Here is a 21,267-nt window from a genome sequence, read left to right on the forward strand (position 1 = left end):
CATCTCTATGTCTTCTTTGGAAAAATGTCTATTCAGATCTTCTGCACATTTTTTAATTGTTTTGTGTGTGTGCACACGTGTGTGTGTGTGTGTGTGTGTGTGCTATTGAGTTGTATGAGTTTTTTATATATTTTGGATATTAACCCCTTATCAGATAATTCTTATTTTTGAAGGCTGAGTTTTTTTCCTGCTTCTGAATAGGTTAATTATGCTTATAATACTTACCGAGGCATACATATTTCTCCCATGATTTAACCAAAAGCTGTAATAGTGAACTTTTTTCTCATGCATTTTCGTTTTGTTTTGTTTTTTAGGTGAAGCAACCCTTGGTTGACCTCACAAATTGCAAGGATCTTGTTAGCTTACAATACCTTTTTTTTTTTTTTACACCTACGGCATCCGGTCTTCCTTGGTGGTTTCCCATCCAAGTACTAACCAGGCCCAACCCTGCTTAGCTTCCAAGATCTGACAAGATTGGGCTTGTTCAGGGTAGCATGGTCATAGACTCTTATGCATTATCTAATCAGATCTTTATGTATATTGACTATGTTTTCAAAGGTTGTCTACTGCCGGATATCTGCACACACTGTGGTACTGAATCTAGGCCACTGCTGCTAGCCTTTTTTTTTCTCCCACTCATGTGTATACACGACTTCAGTGACTTCTGACTTTCCTCCTGGGCTTCATTTCTACGTATCTGATGGTCCAGTGGACAAATATAACTGAACGTTCCACTAAAAATTTAACATAACCAAAACTGAATCATTTTTCCCCTGCTCTCAAATCAGTAACTCTTGACTTCCCTCTTCTTGTCAATGGAGTTGCCATTCTCTTGGCTGCCCAGGCTTCACTCCACTTCCTATCTTCCTCTAGAGTTCATCACCTTACTACTATTTCTTCCTTCAGTACAGTAATATCATGTCCTGGTGACATAATTATGAGTTTGGGGTCAGAAGACTTGGGAATATTAGTTAACTGAGATCTCTATGCTTCACTTTCCTCATTTCTAATATAAGGTTAAAAATACATAATAGGATTATTTTGAAGATGAGATGATCCTATGCATACAAGACCCTTATGGCAAATAAGTTTTTACCATATTTTGTTCTCTTCCCTGACTTCCATTTCCATGGCCAAAATTATAGTGGTGTCCCTCACGATATCTCATGTAAATGACAGTACTCATTTCTAAACTCTGCTTTTAACCTTTCTCCCCCAAACACTTCCTGAAACATTTTTTGGTTCACAGTATAATCTTACCCACAATCTTTAATGACTAATTTTTAAATCAAAAGTATCTAAAGTTGGGTGGATAGTTCTTACTAAACCATAAACTCCTTCAGAAAGGATAAGGACTTTGTGCATTCATATTAGCCTTCCCTGAAGCACATTGCATTCACCAGGGCTCATTGAACATTTCTTCCCAAAAAAATGACTAAAATCATAATCTGGATATTTGTTACAGAATATAAGAATTTATTTTCAGTACACTAAATTCTTCAAGGACAGTTTTAAATTCAGCCTTGACCGTTATATGGTCTTTCGTAAATCCCTTCAAATACTTGGTAGCAATCTGCTTGACTGTTTTAGGTGTGGGAGCAATGACTGGTGGTTTCAACCCTCAGTATGTTTTTCTGTTCCTTGAAGAGATAAACATCTTGAATGAGTTGTGTACTGGCTTCACAGTTATCACCCATGTTCACTGGAGGGCAGTGTTGTCAATAATCAGACTCTGGATTTGTTTCATTTTGCAATGCATTTGTTAGTTATTAGTTTGAGTTAAAATATGGAACTTTTTTAAAAAATGACTAGAATATGTGTCAGTTGTACAGAACTGCACTTACCCTAACACAGTGTTTCTCAAATTTCTTACATATATAAATCACCCTAGACCTGTGCTGTCCAATACATTAACCACTAGCCATGTGACAATGGAGCACTTAAAAGTGAACAGTCAAATTGAAATGTGCTGTGAATGTAAAATACACACCTAACTTCGAGGACTGTGTACAAAAAAAAAGGAATGTAAAATATCTCAAAAACATTGATCATATGTTGAAATGAAAATATTTCGGTTATATTGAGTTAAATAAAATGTATTAGAATTAATTTCATCTTTAAACTTTTTTTAAATGTGGCTACTAGCATATTTAAAATTACATAAGCAACTCGCTATGATTCATGTTATGTTCTTCTTGGACAACATTGCTCCAGATGCTTGTTTAAATGTTTCCTAGGTCTCACTTTTGGAACGCCTGCTTAACTAGTTCCAGGTGAGTGTCCAGGAATCCATACTTTTTAGCTCTCCAAGTAATTCATTGTTTTGTACTGATTTGACCAAATGATTTTGATGGTCTTCAGCACATCACTTATTCAAAACTAACAAAGGCAGTAATCATTTTCAATTTCAATTATGTAATAATTGCCATATCAATCATGCATGTTTTTCAATTAGTAAAACACACTTTAAAATATAATCATGACACAAGCATTTTGGGAGAGTAGAAGGAAGGTGGGAGCAATTAAGCAATATCTACAACAAATTTAAGTTCTCAGAACCTTTGACTCACTTCTAGAAATTGATCTGGCAGATATTCTCACGAGCTCAGCATGAGACAATCTAAAATTCACTTCAGCACTGTCTGACATAGTGGAAAACTGGAAAATGATTACATTATGATACTTCCAATTGAATACTATGCAGGCTATAAACAAGAATAAAGTCATCTGTATGCACTGATATAGAAAGATGTCTGACATTTACAAGGGGCCAAAGCAAGTTGCAGAAAAATATATAGATCCTATTTGTATGTGAAAAATATATGAACATATATTTATACAGACAGTTCCCAATCTACAATAGTTCAAATTACAATTTTTCAACTTTACAATGGTGCAAAAGTGATATGATGCATCCAGTGGAAACCATACTTTAAACTCTGAATTTTGCTCTTTTCCCGGTCTAGCAATATATGGTACTATACTCTCTCTTGATGCTAGCCAGAGGAAACAAGGCACAGCTCCCAGTCAGGTACATGGTCACGAGAGCAAACAACCAATACTCTACACTGTATTCATTGTGCTAGATGATTTGCCCAACTGTAGACTAATGGTGAATGTTCTGAGCATGTTTAAGGTAGGCTAGGCTAAGCTATGATGTTCAGTAGGTTAGGTGTATTAAATGCATTTTCTATTTAAGATATTTTCAACTTACAATGGGTTTATTGGGACATAACCCCATCATAAGCCAAGGACCATCTCACATGCATAGGAAGTTTCAAAAACTGTTAATAGTGGTTACTGTTAATATGGAGAAGATTCCCAGTAATATGGAAATAAACTTTTACATTGCTTTTTATATCCGTTTGTATTGTTTTATTTTGCGATGAGCAATATACAAATTTACATTGCGCATTACAAAACGATGTCTGAAACCGTACGTAAAGCCTAGCCAAGTAAATTCCTCATCACTTTGGTTCCTGTTACAGAAATGTGCTTTTCACTATTATCTTTTATTCTGGAATTTAGTCTTCATTTTAATATTCTAAAAAGCTACCGCACATTAGTCATTCATTCGTTCGTTCAACCTTTTTACCAGGTATTGTTCTAAGCAGAAAAATAAAGAGCGGTGCACAAAACCGTGTGTTCCTTACACAAGGACAATAAACGCATAAATAATAATTAGGAACTAGCTCTACGAAGACTTGGATTTTCAAGTGTTGAAATGTTCAAGTGTCACGTGTGCTTGTGTGCACATATACACATATTTTACTCACATACTAAATACACCCGTTGCTACTGAAATTTAGTGTCGTTTGAACAAAGTATTCTACAACAGTTCTCAAGTTAATCTTTCTCCTGCATTCGTTGTAACCAACAGTACGAAGGAATTAAAAATAGCAAAGCTTTTCAGTTGTGAATTTAGGCAAACTACTTAACTGCTTTAGGCCTCAGTTTTCTCCTCTGGCAAACGGAGTGTTTACCTCTCAGGTTTGCTGTCCCAGGGAGAATTCTCTGTGCTGAACATAGAGTGTGACAGCAGCGCCAGCACACGGAAGTGTGCGGGTGGGGTGGGCCCCATAGGACCTCGCCCCGGGCTGCGTGCCGCGCGGAGGGCCGGCTCTCGCGAGGTGCGGTATTCCGGCTGTGCACCGGCGGAGATACGCGGCGCTTTCACATGCTTTTTTCACGCGAGCTTTTCAGCCCGCCAATTTCTTTCCCCGCATGCGGTGGCCGCTGGGGGTCAACTCCCTCCAGACACCAGCCAACCAGTCAGCTCGACTTCTCGAATGGGTCATAAACCGAGGCCGCCCTTAGCTGCAAAGCTCAAATCCACTCCCAGTCCCGAGCCACCCAATCCGTCTAGGGCGGGCTTGGCACACGGCAGGCGTTAGCCTTGCCTTCAACTACGCCTGTTCGTTTGAATTCTGGCGCCGCTCCTGCGCCACGTAGAGCCAGAATCGGAAGGGACGGAGAGCAGCACGCCAGCGAACACGCGGCGTGCGGGCGGCGCGCGCACCACGCCCCAGAACGAGCCCCCGAAAGAAAAGAGCCGCCGCGCGCGCTCTCGCTTTTCCCCTCATCGAACGGCCACGCCCCCGTCTTTCTCGCGTCCAATAGATGTGAGAGGGCGGGGCAGCCCGAGTCTGACTCAAGAGAGGCTATATAGGGAACTGCTAGCAGCGCAGTGCGTTCTTTTGCGTCGGGACTTGGGAGACGTTCCTGGGAAGTCGGTGAGTACTCGTCGCGGATGAGAACGCGGTGGTGCGGACTTAAGTCGGAGGCGGCAGTGCTGTGAAGAGGTTTAGAGATTTGTATATTGAGAGCTCGTATGTGGCAAGCATGCAGCCGGATCGTCACTTGTCTTTACTCGTGGTGGCGGCTGCTGCTGCTGGCCACCACCGCTGCGCGCGGCCTGGTTACTTAATCTGAGCAGTCGGCCGGCTGAGCCTGAGTGGCGGCAGGAAAATCACACTCCCAAGATTTGGAGCGAGGGTTTAGTTTTACGTTAAGAACCAGAGGCCCTTATTAGTAATGCGAGTGTGTTCTGTCGCCAGATCAAACGATTATTTCAAAATAGGTCCCTGATTTTTGCCGGAGACTGAATTGTAATTGTACCCAGGTGGCGCTGTGCGCAAATAGGATTAATGACGGGGAAGGTTTTTAGTACTGAAAACCTTGAACTGTGGCATTTGTGAGAATGCTTCGTCTAAAACATTGATCCCCCGCAGGAACAATGGCGCTCGGTGTAAGGGAGCTGATAAATGGATATGCCGAGGTAAGTGCTGTTGGGCTTAGTTCTTAAACTGAAGAAATAAACCTTGATTTACGGGAATAAAAGGCGAATCATTTGAAACTTGCTTTTTATTAGATGCAAAGGAAAATTCCAAAACATACGGGAAGTTACTTGATTAAAACCTGACAATCTTACCAGGTGTGTATTGGACTAGTATTTTCATTCATCATGTTTAGTCTGTATGTATATTAAAAGCTAATTTTCTTGTCTTTGAACAGCATCTTGGGGGTTGATGAATACTAATGAAGCTAAGGATGTCACTGACTAGCAGCCTTACTTTGTTTTGAAGTAAGTTGTGTGGCTTACAAGGTCTGCTATAGTATTTTCTAATATAGTGCTTGTCTTTTAATGTTGCTTTGGTTTATGGTCTAATCAATGATGAAACCTATCCCGAAGCTGATTACCTGAAGAAAAACATGTACGGATTCGGCTTCTGAGATAAGACCAATATGCAAAAATGTAATAAATTTTTGTTGTCTGGATTTAATAACAAGGTTCTGTTAGATTATAAATCTTGTAGAGGAAAAACTAGCACCCAATAATCTTTTTTTTATCTGCCAACAGTGAGTGGTAACTCCTCTTTGAAAGAAGCCAGTTTTCTCTGACGTCCCTATTTCTGTAAGTGGAATTATTTTGCTTGTAGTCAGTGTTGTGTCCTTGGTCTTAATCTGTGATGATCCTATCCCGAACCTGAATTTCTGTTGAAAAAGCAATACGGATCTGGCTTCTGAGATAGACCAGTATAAGGACACTAGTATTTAAGTAAGTTCTGATGTTAATGCTTTTGTAAATCTCAAATGTTTTTCCCTTTTTAGGCCAAGATTGACTTAGATGTTGAATGGAAAGCTGGTGATCAGAAAAAGTTCTTCATTTTATGGACATGGAAAGAAAACATGCAGATAAAGATTGATTATATTTTAATTGTGCAAATAGATTCTCAACCAACATCAAGTCTAGATTAATGTATCCATAGGATTCAAGCTATTTATATTTAATCATGTCACACTGCCCTAGAGAATGAAAACCTGTTAACCAGTAGATAAAACTTATTAGACCTGTTGCTAGGAATGTGTATCAAACTATATTTCAGTCAACTAGCCTTGTAATCAAATTTCCAAATGAATGTCTTATCTTTGGTCACCTGTTTGAATTTAAAATACATGTAATTAAAGCTGAGTGAAAGTTTATGTTGACTATATAATAATAGAGATGAGAGCAAAGTGGAGAGAGAGGGCCTTTTATGGGGATGAGGGGATACCAGGCATCACAATGTTTAGTCCTGATATAATTGTAATTTGAAAGGCTGTTTAAGCTAAAAATAGTACTGAGAAAGAAGATCAAACACAGCATAGCAGTTAAGGGTCATGAGGAAGGTCACTGAAATTATCCCCAAGCCCATATTTAAACATCATAGTCAAAACACCAAGTTTTTTCCTCATAAGAGCTGTCATCTTTTTCTTAAAATGTTTGTGGGGGGTTTTTTTGTTTGTTTGTTTGTTTTTTGCCTAAATGAAAATAATTCCGTTTTGAACCCATAGAGCTCAGGAGAAGCCCGTGAGACAACAATCCTGTGGCTAAGTGGCCAGGCACATAGTGAATTTGCCCCAAGTAATAAGACAATGTACAAAATTGTTCTGTAGGAGTGTTTCTCACATTAAAATACAAAGTACTATAAAATTAAATGGCTCAGTATTTGGGGTATCCATATGTTAGAGTAGGTACAAGAACATGGTTAAGTATATTTCTATGAAAGTGAACTTAAGGTACTTTGTGGGAAATTAGGGGCTCTTGAGGTTTGTAATGAAAAATTACTGTAATGTGCCAATAGATAAGCATCTTGGTATTATCAAATGAAATGAGAAAAGCTGGACCTTAGACAAAACCTTTGAGGCAAGATATATAAAATGCAGCAATTGACAATCTTGTAACTCCAACATTTCTTCATGAAGCTATAAAAACCACTTCCAAGTAGTGTATTGGTGACTATTCCTAGTTGCATTTCTTTATTATATAGACATGAGTTAATTGACATTTGCAATCTACACCCTTGACCCTCCCCCTTGTCCTGTTCTATAAGGAACTTTCTAACATGCTTCATAAGATGTTCACTGATTTAAATGCCTAGGTACCTTAGCATTCTTGGTTGTACAGTAAATGTTAAATGAGTGATAAAAGACTAAGTAGGGTCCTGCACAAAACTTTCAGTACCTTTTCTCAGAGCTGGCAAACTTAAGTATCTTTTCTCAGAGCTGGCAAACTTAGAAAAGTTGTGAAATAGACAAAATGAGCCCTCTGACCTTTTCCTGCAGTTTTTGCTCTTTCTTCCCATCGTAATATTAACGCTTCCTTAGATATAATTCAAATCAGATTGGCAATGTGCATTTATGTTATATATAGCACCATTCTGGATTCTGCCAATGAGGTTAAACGTAAGGTACTTCCTATGTATTATATGTCAGTAGTGACAACACGCCAAGAAAAGCAAGCCATATATCTGAAGACAGAACAAGTGAATTTTTGAGTCAACTCTCAATGTGGGGAAGATTTAGGCATAAAGACTGAGCAAAGATAGTATGCTCCAGAACCTGAGGGTGACAAGTGAAGGACAAGGCTGAAATGTTAGAAAAGTACCCTTAATGTTTTTGAGCAAGAGTTAGAACTCTAAAAAGCTATAATTTGAATTGCCTAAAACAGTTTCAGTGGAAGGTACATAGTCATATTTAGTGCTATTAACTGCGTGTTCCACACCTGAATGGGAAATGAGAGTTGAGTACAAAAAGGTATGATATTTTATTGAAATTACTTGAATGCTCAATGCATGATAAAATTTAAAATTACTAGTTGATGTAAATGTTTTAGTATACACTTAGGATTTTTTCATTTCACACAATAGAGGTCTTGCTGTTAGACTGTTCTAGCTTTCTGATACGTGAATGCTGACTTATTAGGTAATAATACAACACCCAACAACTAGCCAAGACTAGGGGCTTTAAGTTAGCAAGGTGAGAGATTTATCCTCCAGAATATCTGCAACTTAATAGAGAACTCAGTGGAGACTCAAAAGCCTTAGTGACCTAAAGGAATGGGAGTATAATAGTTGAATCTGCTTGGTTAGGACTGGTTTCAGAAGTTGAAAGCAGAATGTACTGTGTCTGGGTTTAGTGAGTAGCCAATAGGAATTCTTTTCTCTGCCTTACACTGTGCTTCCAGGTTATCCTAAAAGTTCAGTTGGCTCAAACCTACCATTTGGTGCTTTCTAAAATTAGTTCTGTTGCCACAAATCCAATATCCTATTGCACTTTGCTTCCCAATCAAGTGCCCTCTGAACTGATTATGTGCTTCATAATGTTTGCTGTTTGCTCAGCCTGTGTGAAAGAGCTTTTGGCTATTTTCATGATTTTTACACCAGTTCCCCAGTTAGAATTAGAGCCTTTATTTGAATCCCAGGTTACTGGGATTGTGTGCTTATCCTTTGCCAGTCCCTCCTTCATAGAGGTGGGACCCTCTTTCTCATCCTTCCTCCTAAAAGTTTGGTTTCAGATCCAGATATTTAAAGCATAATACTTACAGTTGCCTCACTGAATATTGCCATTGCCTCCGGCTTTTCTCCACCTCACTGTTTCTACATGTTTGGGTATATACAGAGATCAAATCAGAACACAAATGTGTCATATTTGAAATTTTATGGACCATCTTGGGGTGGAGGAGGGTACATTTCCAATATGAAATCTAGACTTCATTGTCTCATTCTCACAAGTCCTGGCCTCTTCCCCTTACTATGTGTCCACCATTGAGGACCCAACATGCCGTGTGACTGAGTTATAACAGGAAAAAAATCTCAGAATCCCAAATTGAGTACAGTATAATTAAATCTATTTGGGAACTTAATAGTTATGCTTAGTTGATTCTAGTTCTCTTCAATGAAAAGCATTTCAGAAATTTGAAGAAAGTAACATTTACAATTATAGTGCATCACTTTACTGAAGTCAAAACTTTTGATGTGCCCTTGCCTCCTATTGACTATAATTGATGTCCAACAAAGTGTACATTTAAAGTGTACGGTTTGATGAGTTTTTCCATAGACATGCACCCATGAAACACTGCAATCAAGATAATGACTATGTCCTTCTCTCCCAAAAGTGTCCTCTTACAGAGGCTTGATTTTAGACATGTTAAGTTTCAGATGGCAAATCCCAAATGAGACTTTGAGTTAAAGGAGTCCAGAGTTTCAGGGGAGAGATTGAGTTAGAGAAATAAAATTGGGAGTCATCAGCATGTGGATGATATATTAATTTAAAGACGTAAGATTAAATGTGATCACAGAGGGAGTGAGTATAAATAGAAATTGTCCAAGAATTGAGTTCTGGAACAGTCTAAAGAGTAGGGCACTCCATGTTTAGTTCAAATCCTGGAGGTAGTATTGTGTCAAGGGAAAAACACTGGGAAGTGGTAATCTGTTGTCAAGTCTTTAACTGCCATATCTGGAACAGAAAATAGATTGAAAATCAAGGAGTTTTGGAATGAAAAGGGTGAGAACTAAGCAAATAATAGTATTTGTTTATAACCCTGGGCAATGGGGCTAGAGATTGCCTTGCATTTAATGCAGGGCATTGTTACTATCTGAGGACAACTTAGATATCAGGTGAAGTATCAAACAAAGTGGTCTTCAGGAGGGTGTGAAATGAGGAATTTAGTAAGTGCAATAAGGGTTTTCATCAGACACGGTGGACTAAGAAGTGGCATTAACTACAATCAAGTTACAGGTTTGCCTTGCAGTGCTAAACTGCCTGCTGAGGCTTAAACCTATAATTTTAAATAGTTAATCAGCACAATTCTTCACTATTCTATGGGGCTTAACTGCCTTGGGAACAGCAGATCAATGGATAAGTTCAAAATTAAGGATAAATTAGCTGGGAGGAGCAGAGCAATGATGGGTCAAGAAAATTGAGGATGTAGGTAAAAGTGTTAAAATTACTGACCTTGAGATCAGGCTGATGGGGGGGGGGGGCGGAAACAACAATAACGACAACAGCAAAAAACAAGATAGTGCTGGAATACTGTCCCCAGTAATGACAAAGATCATATGTACCATGGAAAGATGCTGCTGAAAACAAAGTAAAATAAAGTCCTCTCTCATACTATAAAGTGACTCATAGCATGTTGTATTCCAATTGTTTTCTCAGTCTCTGACCTTGGAGTGTGAGTTTTTGCAAGCAGAAACTGCCCTTTCTCTTAAACTCTGTGCCTAGGACAATGTAGTGGTTCCCATTAAAAAAAAAAAAAATTGTCTAATTAAATAGAATCCAATACATATATTTAGGGTAGGCAACGATGGTGTGATTTAAGTTCTCCAAAAAAGATAAAAGAAATTAGAAAAGTTGGAAGCTGTTATAGACTAAATCTTTGTCTCCCCCAAATTCCTATGTTGAAGTTCTAACCCCAGTGTGACTGTATTTAGAGATGGAGGCTCAAAGGAAGTAATTAAGCTTAAATGAGGTCATAAGGATAGGGCCCTGATCAGATAGGATGAGTATCCTCATCAGAAGAGACCGTGTGAGCACACAGTGTGATGGCAGCCACCTACAAGCCAAGCCAGGAGGCCTCAGAATTTAATTTACCTTGCCGGAAACTTGATCTTGGACTTTCCAGCCTCCAGAACTGTGAGAAAATTAACTTCTATTGCTTAAGTCACCAAGTGTGTGGTTCATTATGGCAGCTCCAACAGACTAAGATATTTTATATGTGAGTAAACTAAGATTGAGAGATTTAAAATAAGGTCTACTTAAGGTCTAGATCACTGGAAAGCATGATTTCATCATCCTCTGTACTTTGCACATTAAAATATTGGTTTTTAGTTTGGGTGTGACATTTAAGAAAAACAATATCCTAAGGAAGAAAAAGGCTCAGGAAACCATGTCATTCTGGACAATGTTTTAAGGACTTCGAAATATTTAACCTGAGGAAATGAAAATCAGAGGAAGGCATGATGAATATTTTTAGGTATTTGAAAGTATATCTTGTGGGAAAATAATATTAATAATAATCCCATGTTGTAGTACTATTATTACACCAATTTTATAGGTGAGGAAACTGAAACTTAGCAAAGTAATCTAATGAAAGTCACGTAGGAAAAGGAGAGAATTAGAATTTTAAATCTGGCAATCTTAAGAGATGGTGTTCTTATCCCACTAAATACCTTCCCCAGAGGAGCAGTTAATGTAAGTGTTTCTCTAGAAGGCACAAAGGATAAATAAAGAGGCAAACTGCAACTCAACCTAAAAATGAACTTCTCAATACTAGAATATACCTCCTCCATGTGATAGTCTCCCATTGGTATGAATTGGAGGAAAGAGGCTGGCCCTAATCAACTGCAAAGACCCTTCCAGTCTAAATTCAGATTCTTGACTTGCCCAAGGTAAACCAGCTAGTTAATAACCAAAATGACAACCAATATCTACGCCCCTCTCAATCCGGTGCTCAATCTACTAATAGTGTGGTGCCCCATTTTTTTCCAGTGAAAATTTAAATTTCCTCAGAATTCATTAATCTGTGGGAATAGGTAAGATCACTTTAAATTGTACTGACATACTGCTCATCTGTTGACACAGGGCCTCTAGCCTCTACACAATTCCTTCAGAGCATCAGAGTGGTTCTGGGATCCCCATTAGAATATTTCACGTGTGTTCACAAATAGATCTCCCGAAGTTCTTTCTGATACTCTGCCTATTACTATGGCCCCTCCTTTGGGTACTTTGATATATCCAGTGTCTTCCACAGAACTCAAAGTCTCCTTGGGTGCTGACACTATCATGGTCCAGAGGGATGTTGTGTTCTCATACCCTCCTCCTGGTGCTTTGCTTCATAAAGTATAAATGTGTGCAGCGCTGCTCGTACCTCTCATTTCACAAAGCCCCTCAGAAAACAAGCCCTTCAGCCTTTTGTTACAGACATTTTTCCATGGCACTGAGACCTGGTCCCTGGGGTCAGGCTTGGTTTTAGTTCTTTCCTATCCTTCTTATCTGCCCCATTTCCAGTCTCTTCCTAGCACGCTCTGCTGACCCTGCAATTCATCCTAAAAAACCTGGAAGGCTCAGCCTCATGAACCCAAACAATTCTGAATCTCAGATTAGGCCTATGACATGGAGGAGGTATATTCTATTATGGGGAAGTTCATTTTTAGGTTGAGTTGCCGTTTGCCTCTTTATTTATTTCATTTCTCTCCTTTGTGCCTTCTATTGCTATGTCAATAGTAACCTGGAATCCATATTTGTCACATTAAATTTTTACTGATGATATGGCCTGCAGTTATTAAAAATATGGATTTTAACAGTAATAAAAACTCAAGCCAAATAACTTTAATCAACTATTTTTATACAAAAGTACAGGTTGGGGCATATTGCTAATAGTTGATTAATTTATATTAGTGAGAACATGGGTATTAAGTACACTAAACTTCTAATGGAGCAATAGTAAGCTGTATTCTTTGGGGTACATTTCAATTCTCATTTTTTAATTTTCATCACTGATGGAGATTCTCAGCTTATATTACTTTTCCTTTTCAAAAATGAATGCACAGGCATTGCTCAGAGTCTGACCACATACCCAGAAATGTCAGAATAGTTTTGAAATTCATGAAATTGTCTCCACATATCTAGATATAGCTCAATTTCTTAATGGATGTTTGCTTTAAATTCAGTTTTTTCCTTTGAAGATTAAGCCACACTAATAGGTTAGGTTTGTGATAATTCAGAAATATCCTAAGGTTGCATTCATTTGTTCATTGAACAAATTGGAACTGAATAGCTACCATGTACAGGTACTGTCCTAAGCACTGAAGATACAGCAATGAACTAAATGACCAAAATCCCTTACATTTTAGGAGGAGGAGAAGGATACTACGTAATAAATGAATTATAAAGTATATGAAAACATGTTTAGTGACATGAAAATAAGTTGAACACAGGACACTAGGAGTGGGATTAAGGAGGTAAGTAGTGTTGTGATTTTAATGAGTTGACAGGGTAGGTTTCCATGGGAAGATGAAATAAGCAAAGACTTACAGAGGGTGAAGGATTGAGCTATGCACCTATTTTGGAAAATGGCATTCCCATAGCACAGCCCAAAGACAGGAGCATGCGTGGTAAGGAAAGAGAAGAAACAGGGCATGCAGATCATGTAGGCCTTTATGAGCCATTGAAAGGATTTTGCTGAGTAAAATGTGAAATACTGTAAAAGAAAACTTGAAGTATGATTCATCACATCAAAACCTGTGAATCCTACCCATGGGGCCCAAATTGTGGTCTCTACCATTTAACATTAAAAGGAAACTAGGCTCGTTGGAGAAATGACTGATGACAGATCTGAGGCAAGAAATATACAAGATGAGCCTGGTGTATCTTGCTATAGCGCAGAGCAAGAAAGCTATTATAGACTGCTAGGGTTGTCTTAAAAGGACTCAGGAGCCAATTTTCAGCATCTCTTACTTCCAAAAGATGGAAAATGTGACTGTTATTAAGGATAATAACTACAATAGACTGAAATACACAAAATATGTTCCAATCTATGAGTTCACAATAATACCAAAAAAAGTTATTTGATGCTGTTAGAGGATGCTAGTGAATCAACTTATTAATTTTAGAAGTGGCAAATAAAGGGACTTCCCAGCACCAACTGTAACAGAAAATCAAATAGAAGGTGAGAAAGTTTCTCTATTGATGAATCTCAGTTAATAAATGACATAATTAGAATCTCACGATTTTGCAATATCTAATGAATTAATGTACCTAAACGATGATCAACAATGGCTGCTAAAATTTAAAAAAGAGAGGCAATCTGCATATTAGTAACTAATTGGATGTTTTGGGGTCATGTCAATAATATGCTGCTACTTAAAGATGCACTTTCCACAAGAAATATGCTTTAAATAATTTTTCCCAATAAAGGTGATATATTTATCCTAAGATATTGGCATGCTCCACTCTTTGCAAAAATGTCACAGTCTGCAAGATGTCCAATTAATCTTCCCCAAAAGAATTCCTCAGATGAGTTTAACAAACAAAACTCTAGAAAGCTAATTATTGACATGAATAAAATAATGGGATTTATTACTTCAGCTTCAGTGACATCTTGGAAATATGAGTTTGTTACATATACTTTAAACACTTCTAGCAACTAGTGATATCAGTCCTGCCCATAGTGTTGTCTATCTTACTAAACAGCCATATCTCAGGAACTACAATAAGCTCAATACTGTGATAATGTTTATTCTAGATTTATGGTTAATAGATAATTCATATAATAAAACTTTAAACATCTTTGAACATTCTTCTTAACATAGAATAAAAATATAACCTATTAACCTTATATCCAGTGAAATCCAAATGTAAGAAACTGTCTCCTATGCAATTTTCTATTTGCCGTTTAATTGATATTTAAATTATTTATCATTTTTTAACTTGAATAAAGAATAATCTATAGAACACAAACTTCCAGGGTAAGTTAAATATACATTTTCAATTTTAGTCATGGGGTTCTGGGGAGTTTAAATGTATCTAATTTCCTAAAGACTATATTTTTGTTTTCTTTTTCACCTATTAAAATTTTATAAAAATGTATTTTATAAAAGTATAAAAATAAGAAAGATATTATGAATAAAATTAAAATAACTCATAATTGCACCATTAAGAGATAAGCATGGTTAAACATTTTTAATGTATTTTTCTATACAGATATACATTTTAATAAAATTTGAATTATAGTATATAAGGTTTATTATCCTGGTTTTTTTTCATTTAATATTTGATAATGACAATTTTCAGTGCCATTAAAAATTCTTCTAGTCATTGCTCTTATTGGCAACATTGAAAACATTTCATTTTTATGAATATTCAATAATTATTTAACCAATTCCCTAAGAATAGAAATTTTGATTGTTTGAATTTTATCATGATGACAAATTGTACAACAACCAATATTCCAAACAGTAATGGGTTATATCTGAATAGCGGTTTTATATTACCATCCAAGAATTAAATGCCTCTTGCAATCTATCTTCTCACATTTGTTTGCAGCCGTTCCAGTTCATAATGCCCCAGTAGGTGCCCTCTTTCCCAAACTTTTCCACTGTGCAGTCTACAGGGCTAAGAAACTATCAAAGACCCTCAACTCTATTTCCATATTTTTGTGCATTACTTCCATCTCCATGCCCTAATTATCTGGTCCTTTCCTCAGGGCACCGCTTTTCTATCCAGCCTCCTTAAGCTATCTTGCTCAGGTATGGAAGTTACAGTTGATATCTTCCTTGCTCCCTACTGCTGCTTCTTGACAATTATTTCTCCATCTTTATGTACAAACCCCTGGTTTTTTCATGCTCATGCCACGTGGCTTGCCACTCTTTGCCCTGCCTTAGGGTTATTATTGTCCAACTTTCCGGTTACTGTCTCTTATTAATTTTGAAGAGTTTGGGACAAAGTTTTCTGTCCTATTCTATATTCTGTCTCCAGTGTCCACACATCAATGTCTAAAAGATCTGGCTTCTCAGTTTTTTTACTTCTTCCACTTTCTCCCTCCAAACCTAGCATTCTTACCTAGGATCGACTGACCTCTAAGGATCCATGGATAGAATTCAAGGAGTCTATGAATTTGGATGAGGAAAATTTTATGTCTTTATTTTCACTAAGCAATAACTGAAATTTAGCATTTTCTTCAATAATAAATGGAGACGATATGCCACAGAGTAATTAGCAGTATCCATGGCTTTGTCACCAATAGAAAAGACAGCTATACTGAGGTTCATATCACATACAAATACTTAAAATTTTCAGTTATGTTTATTTTTACCTAGAAATTATGATCCTTTTTAAGCCTGCCACTAGATCTCATTGTTTAATGCAAAGAAGCACATTATCTTAGTCCATTTGGGCTGCTGTAACAAAATACCACAAACTAGGCAGCTTATAAACAACAGAAATTTATTTCTCACAGTTCTGGAGGCTGGAAGTAGAAAATCAGGGTTCAGGATGGTCAGGTGAGGGCTTCATTCTGAGTTGAAGATTTCTCATTGTATCCTCCTCACACAGTGGAAGGAGGTGAGGGACCTCTGCGAGGTCTCTTTTACAAGAGAACTAATTCCATTCATGGGGCTGCACCCTCATGACCCAATTACCAACAAAATGCTCAACCTCCTAACACCATCACATTGGTGTTAGAATTTCAAAATGTGAATTTCGGGAGGACACAAACATTCAGACCAAAGCACATATACATTACGGTAGCACATATTTGGTTTGCTTCAATATTTTGATAACTATATTTTAATGTATGGGGTTTCATATGTAATCTTACATATTTTGGTTTATGGAGTTAAAATATTTTTTGAGAAAGGGTCCATAGGTTTCTCTAGAGTGGCCAAGTAGTCCATAGCACAGATAGTTAAGAACCTCTGCAACACATTTCAAGTCCCACTTGTCTTTAACTTCCCTTCCTATCTAGCCTAATTCCAAGACTTATCAGTGGCCCTTTCATGCCTATGTTCCCAGCTCCCTTACCCTTGTTGTTTGTCCTTGGTTACTACCTGGCAAAATCCCAATTATGGATGAATTTAACCATTTGCCTTGCTGCAAAAATCACACAGCAGGGCAGATTCATGCTGCTATACATTCTTGGTCTCCAACTTGAACCAAGCCTCCAATGCTACTAAGGCAGTTCTCATTTTCCTTGTCAGTTTTCTTTCCCATTTCAGACTTCTGTATCTCTTGACTCCTTCCTCCCCTATCTCTTTACACCCCCTCTTCATGGAGAATTTCGAAGACTTCAGATGGCACGATTTCCTTATACCAGTTATTATGTGTTATCTACTATTTTTCCTTCCCTCTCACTGCAAGAGAATGGTGTCCTTCTTCTGGTCTATGGAAAATTCCTCCACCAGTTCTCAAATCATATTCATTCATTCAACAAATATTGAATCAAGATTTCCTATGCTTGTTACGGATTGAATTATTTCCTCCAAAAAAAAAAATGATATATTGAATTCCTAACCTCCAGTATCTCAGAATGTGGCCTCATTTGGAAATACAGTCCTTGTAGATATAAGTAGTTAAGATGAGGTCATATCAGAGTAGGGTGGGCCCCTAATCCTATATGACTGGTGTCCTTATAAGAAGATGGTCATGTGAAGACAGAAATACAAAGAGAATGTTATGTGGCAATGAAGGCAGAGATTAGAGTTAAACAACTATAAGCCAAACAAAGCCAAAGATTGCCCACATACCACCAAAAGCTGGGAAGAGGCAAGGAAGTTTTCAGAGGGAGCACAACCCTGACAACACCTTGATTTCAGACTTCTAGCCTCCAAAACTGTGAGAGAATAAATTTCTGTTGTATTAAGCCACCCAGTTTATGAAACTGGGTGGTACCACAAACAGTAGTACAGTTTTGTACACCAATCTTAGGAAAGAAACTTACTGTTCTAGGCACAAAGTGGTGAACAAAATAGATCCCTGCCCTTGGTTGTTGAGCTTACCTGCTTTCTTAAAAATCTAGATATAAAGATAATCCCATCTTCCTCTTCTATTTTCAACTTCTCCCTCACTCCTGGCTTCTCCCAATTTTAAGTTTCCGGTCTTTCTTTACATAAAAATTAAAATATTTCTTGCCTTTACATTTCCTTCCAACTAATGGGTTATCCATTGCTCCTCTTTTACAGCCACATTTCTTGATAGTCATCTACACTTCTTTTTATATATTGATCTCCTACTCACACTTCAGCCTTTTGTATTCTCACCTTTGTCCTCACCATTTCACTGAATTTGCCCTTGCCAAGGTCACCAGATGACCCTGTTATCAAATCCAGTGGAACCTCTAGTTCCATTCTTGCTTGACCTCTCAGCAGCATCTGACCATGTTAACTGCTTCTTCCTTCCTAAACTACTCTTTTCCTTTAGTGCCTATAACATTAGTCTCTCTTCTATTTTCTGAACATTTCTGATTGCTCCTTTTCAGACTCTTCAAGATGCTTCTTCCACATAACAGTAAGAAATGACAAACATACATACTGCGTTTATCTCTTCTGCTCACATGCATACTCTATTGTCCCATTAAACTTCACTCACAAAATACAAGTTCAAAGATAAAAATATTTAAAATTATGGATTTCTAGTCAAGATAGTGGAGTGGGTAAATTCTGTGCTTGCATCTTCTCATGAGCACATCAAAATTACAATTAAACTACAGATCAACCATCATTGAGAATTGCTGAAATCTAGATGAACAGAAGTCCTATAACTAAGGATATACAGAAGAAGCCACATTGAGACTGGTAGACGGAGCAGAGACGTGGAACAGGCTGGTTCTCATACCCACATATGGTGGTTAAAAATTGGGGGGATATCTTGGCTGCAGAGGTCCCCCCAGAGGTGCAAGGAGTCCCAGCCCCACACCAGGCTCCCCAGTCCAGGGCTCTAGTGCCAGGAAGGGAAGTCTCCACAACTTTGGCTGTGAAAACGAGCAGAGATTGTGGCTGAGTGAGACAGAGGGCTGCTGGAGTTCCAGGTATTCCTATTAAAGGGCCTGTGCATGGACTTATTGCTGATGGACTTGCCCACTCTGAGCTCTGATGCTGGGACAGCAGCTTAAAAGGTACCAGAGACATAGAGGAGAAACTGAATTTTCTGATTTCATGGCAAAGGATGGAGGGGAAGCTTTCTCCCAGGCAGAAGTGCTGGCAGAAGCCATTGTTCCTTTGTTAAACCCTCCCCATCCTGGCCTGCAGACACAGGCAGCTGCTGTATCTGAGTCTCCATCAATCTGGCTTACACCTTTGGCTCTGCCCTAGCGATTCCCTGAGACCCAGCCCCATACAATTTGTGGACTCATCCAAGCTGCTTGCAGTGGCTTTTCTATACAAACAATCTGTCTAGGCTGATGCTTTGGACTTTCCTAAAATTTCTCAAAGATTCACAAATCCAAAACAAGAAGCATCTGGCCTTAGCGTGTCCCATACCTCCTGCTAAGCAGCCCCAAGCCTGGCACTAGCGGCAGCTAGCCTTGGATCACAGCTTAGCCTCTCCCAGTCACCTCCAAGCTCAGCTCAGGTGGAAGACATCTGCAGATTGTTTTGTGGCTCATGCTAGGTGGCCCTGCAGGATACCTACTACATAAGTCCACTCTACTAAAACCGGGAGACATAGCAGCTCTACCTAATACATAGAAACAAACACAGGGAGGCAACCAAAATAAGGAGACAAAGAAATATCCCAAATGAAAGAACAGAACAAAGCTTCACAAAAAGAACCAAACAAGATGGAGACAAGCAATCTACTAGATGCAGAGTTCAAAACACTGGTTATAAGAATGCTCAATGATCTCAATGAGAACTTCAACAAAGATATCAGAAACATAAAAATGGAGATAGAAAACAAAAAGAACCAGTCAGAACTTAAGAACACAATAACTGAAATAAAGGACACATTAGAGAGAATCGACAGTAGATTAGATGAAGCAGAGGAGCAAATCAGCGATTTAGAAGATAAGGTAGCAGAAACCACCCAATCAGAACAGCAAAAAGAAAAAATAATCCAAAAACATGAAGATAGTTTAAGAGGCCTTTGGGATAACATCAAGCACACCAACATTTACATTACTGGGGTACCAGAAGGCAGAGAGAGAGCGAGCAAGGAATTGAAAATTTATTTGAAGAAATAATGACTGAAAACTTCCCTAACCTGGTGAAGGAAATAGATATACAAGTCCAGGAAGCACAGAGAGTTCCAAACAAGATGAACCCAAAGAGGCCCATGCCAAGAAACATCGTTTAAATGCCAAAGTTTAGAGATGAAGAGAATCTTAAAAGGTGCAAGAGAAAAGCAATTAGTTTCCTACAAGGGAGATGGCATAAGATTGTCAGCTGTTTTCTCAACAGAAACTTTGTAGGCAAGAAAGGATTGACACAATATATTCAAAGTAATGAAAAGTAAGGACCTACAACCAAGATTACTCTACCCAGCAAAGCTATGACTTAGAATCAAAAAGCAAAAAGAGCTTCCCAGACCAAAAAACAAAACAAAACAAAAAAGTTCATCAACAACAAACCAGTATTACAAGAAATTTTAGAAGGATTTCTTTAAGAAGAAGGAGAAAAACAAAAATATAAATAGTAAAACCGCAATAACTACATATATGTCAACAATTAAAACAATTACTTTAAATTTAAGTGGATGAAATGCTCCAATCAAAAGATAGAGTGACTGAATGGATAAGAATATCCTATAAATGACTTATTTCTCTATATGTTCCCTATAAGTGACTTACTTCAGATCAAAACACACACAGACTAAAAGTAAAGGGATGGAAAAAGATATTTCATAAAAATGGAAACAAACAAACATATGAAAATCTGGGGTAGCAATATTTATACCAGACAAAATATGCTTTAAAACAAAGGTTATAACAAGAGGCAAAGAAAGACCCAGTAATCCCATCTCTGGGTATTTATCTGAAGAAACCCAGAACCACTTTGAAGGGACATGTGCATCCATACATCCATTGCAGCATTATTTACAATAGCCAAGATGTGGAGGCATACTGGATGCCCATCAGTGGATGATTGGATAAAGATGATGGTGGTACATATATACAATGCAATATTACTCAGCCATAAAAAATGAAATCTTGCCATCTGCAACATGGATGAACCTAGAGGATATTGTGCTGAGTGGAATAAGTTAGACAGAGAAAGACAAATGCCTTATGACTTCATTTATATAGGAATCTAAAGAAAAAAATAAACAAACTCACAGATACAGAGAATATTTTGATGGTTACCAGATGTGATGGGGGTTGTGGCCATGCATGAAAAAAGTGAAGGGATTAAGAAGTACAAATTGGCAGTTACAAAATAGTCATGGGATGTAGAGTATAGCATAAGGTTATAGTCAATAATATTATAATAACTATATATAGTGTCATATGGGTAC

At 37.8% G+C, this 21,267-nt stretch overlaps 1 long non-coding RNA gene, 2 other non-coding genes and 1 pseudogene across 3 annotated transcripts; 3 read left to right on the forward strand and 1 right to left on the reverse strand.

The window, feature by feature from the left end:
• Positions 1–387: 387 nt before the first annotated feature.
• LOC111742867 lies at positions 388–506 on the reverse strand (annotated as a pseudogene).
• Positions 507–4,649: 4,143 nt separating this feature from the next.
• On the forward strand, positions 4,650–6,483 carry LOC105295269. Its single transcript, XR_896137.2, has 6 exons — positions 4,650–4,733; positions 5,232–5,278; positions 5,372–5,434; positions 5,515–5,584; positions 5,861–5,914; positions 6,112–6,483. It is a non-coding gene; the product is annotated as an uncharacterized LOC105295269 (long non-coding RNA).
• LOC111742875 lies at positions 5,667–5,736 on the forward strand. The gene has a single exon (XR_002781505.1). It is a non-coding gene; the product is annotated as a small nucleolar RNA SNORD50 (small nucleolar RNA).
• On the forward strand, positions 5,962–6,030 carry LOC111742874. Its single transcript, XR_002781504.1, has one exon. It is a non-coding gene; the product is annotated as a small nucleolar RNA SNORD50 (small nucleolar RNA).
• Positions 6,484–21,267: the final 14,784 nt, after the last annotated feature.

The sequence above is a fragment of the Pteropus vampyrus genome, unplaced genomic scaffold, assembly GCF_000151845.1.
Source record: "Pteropus vampyrus isolate Shadow unplaced genomic scaffold, Pvam_2.0 Scaffold102, whole genome shotgun sequence".
NCBI classification, from domain to species: Eukaryota; Metazoa; Chordata; class Mammalia; order Chiroptera; family Pteropodidae; genus Pteropus; species Pteropus vampyrus.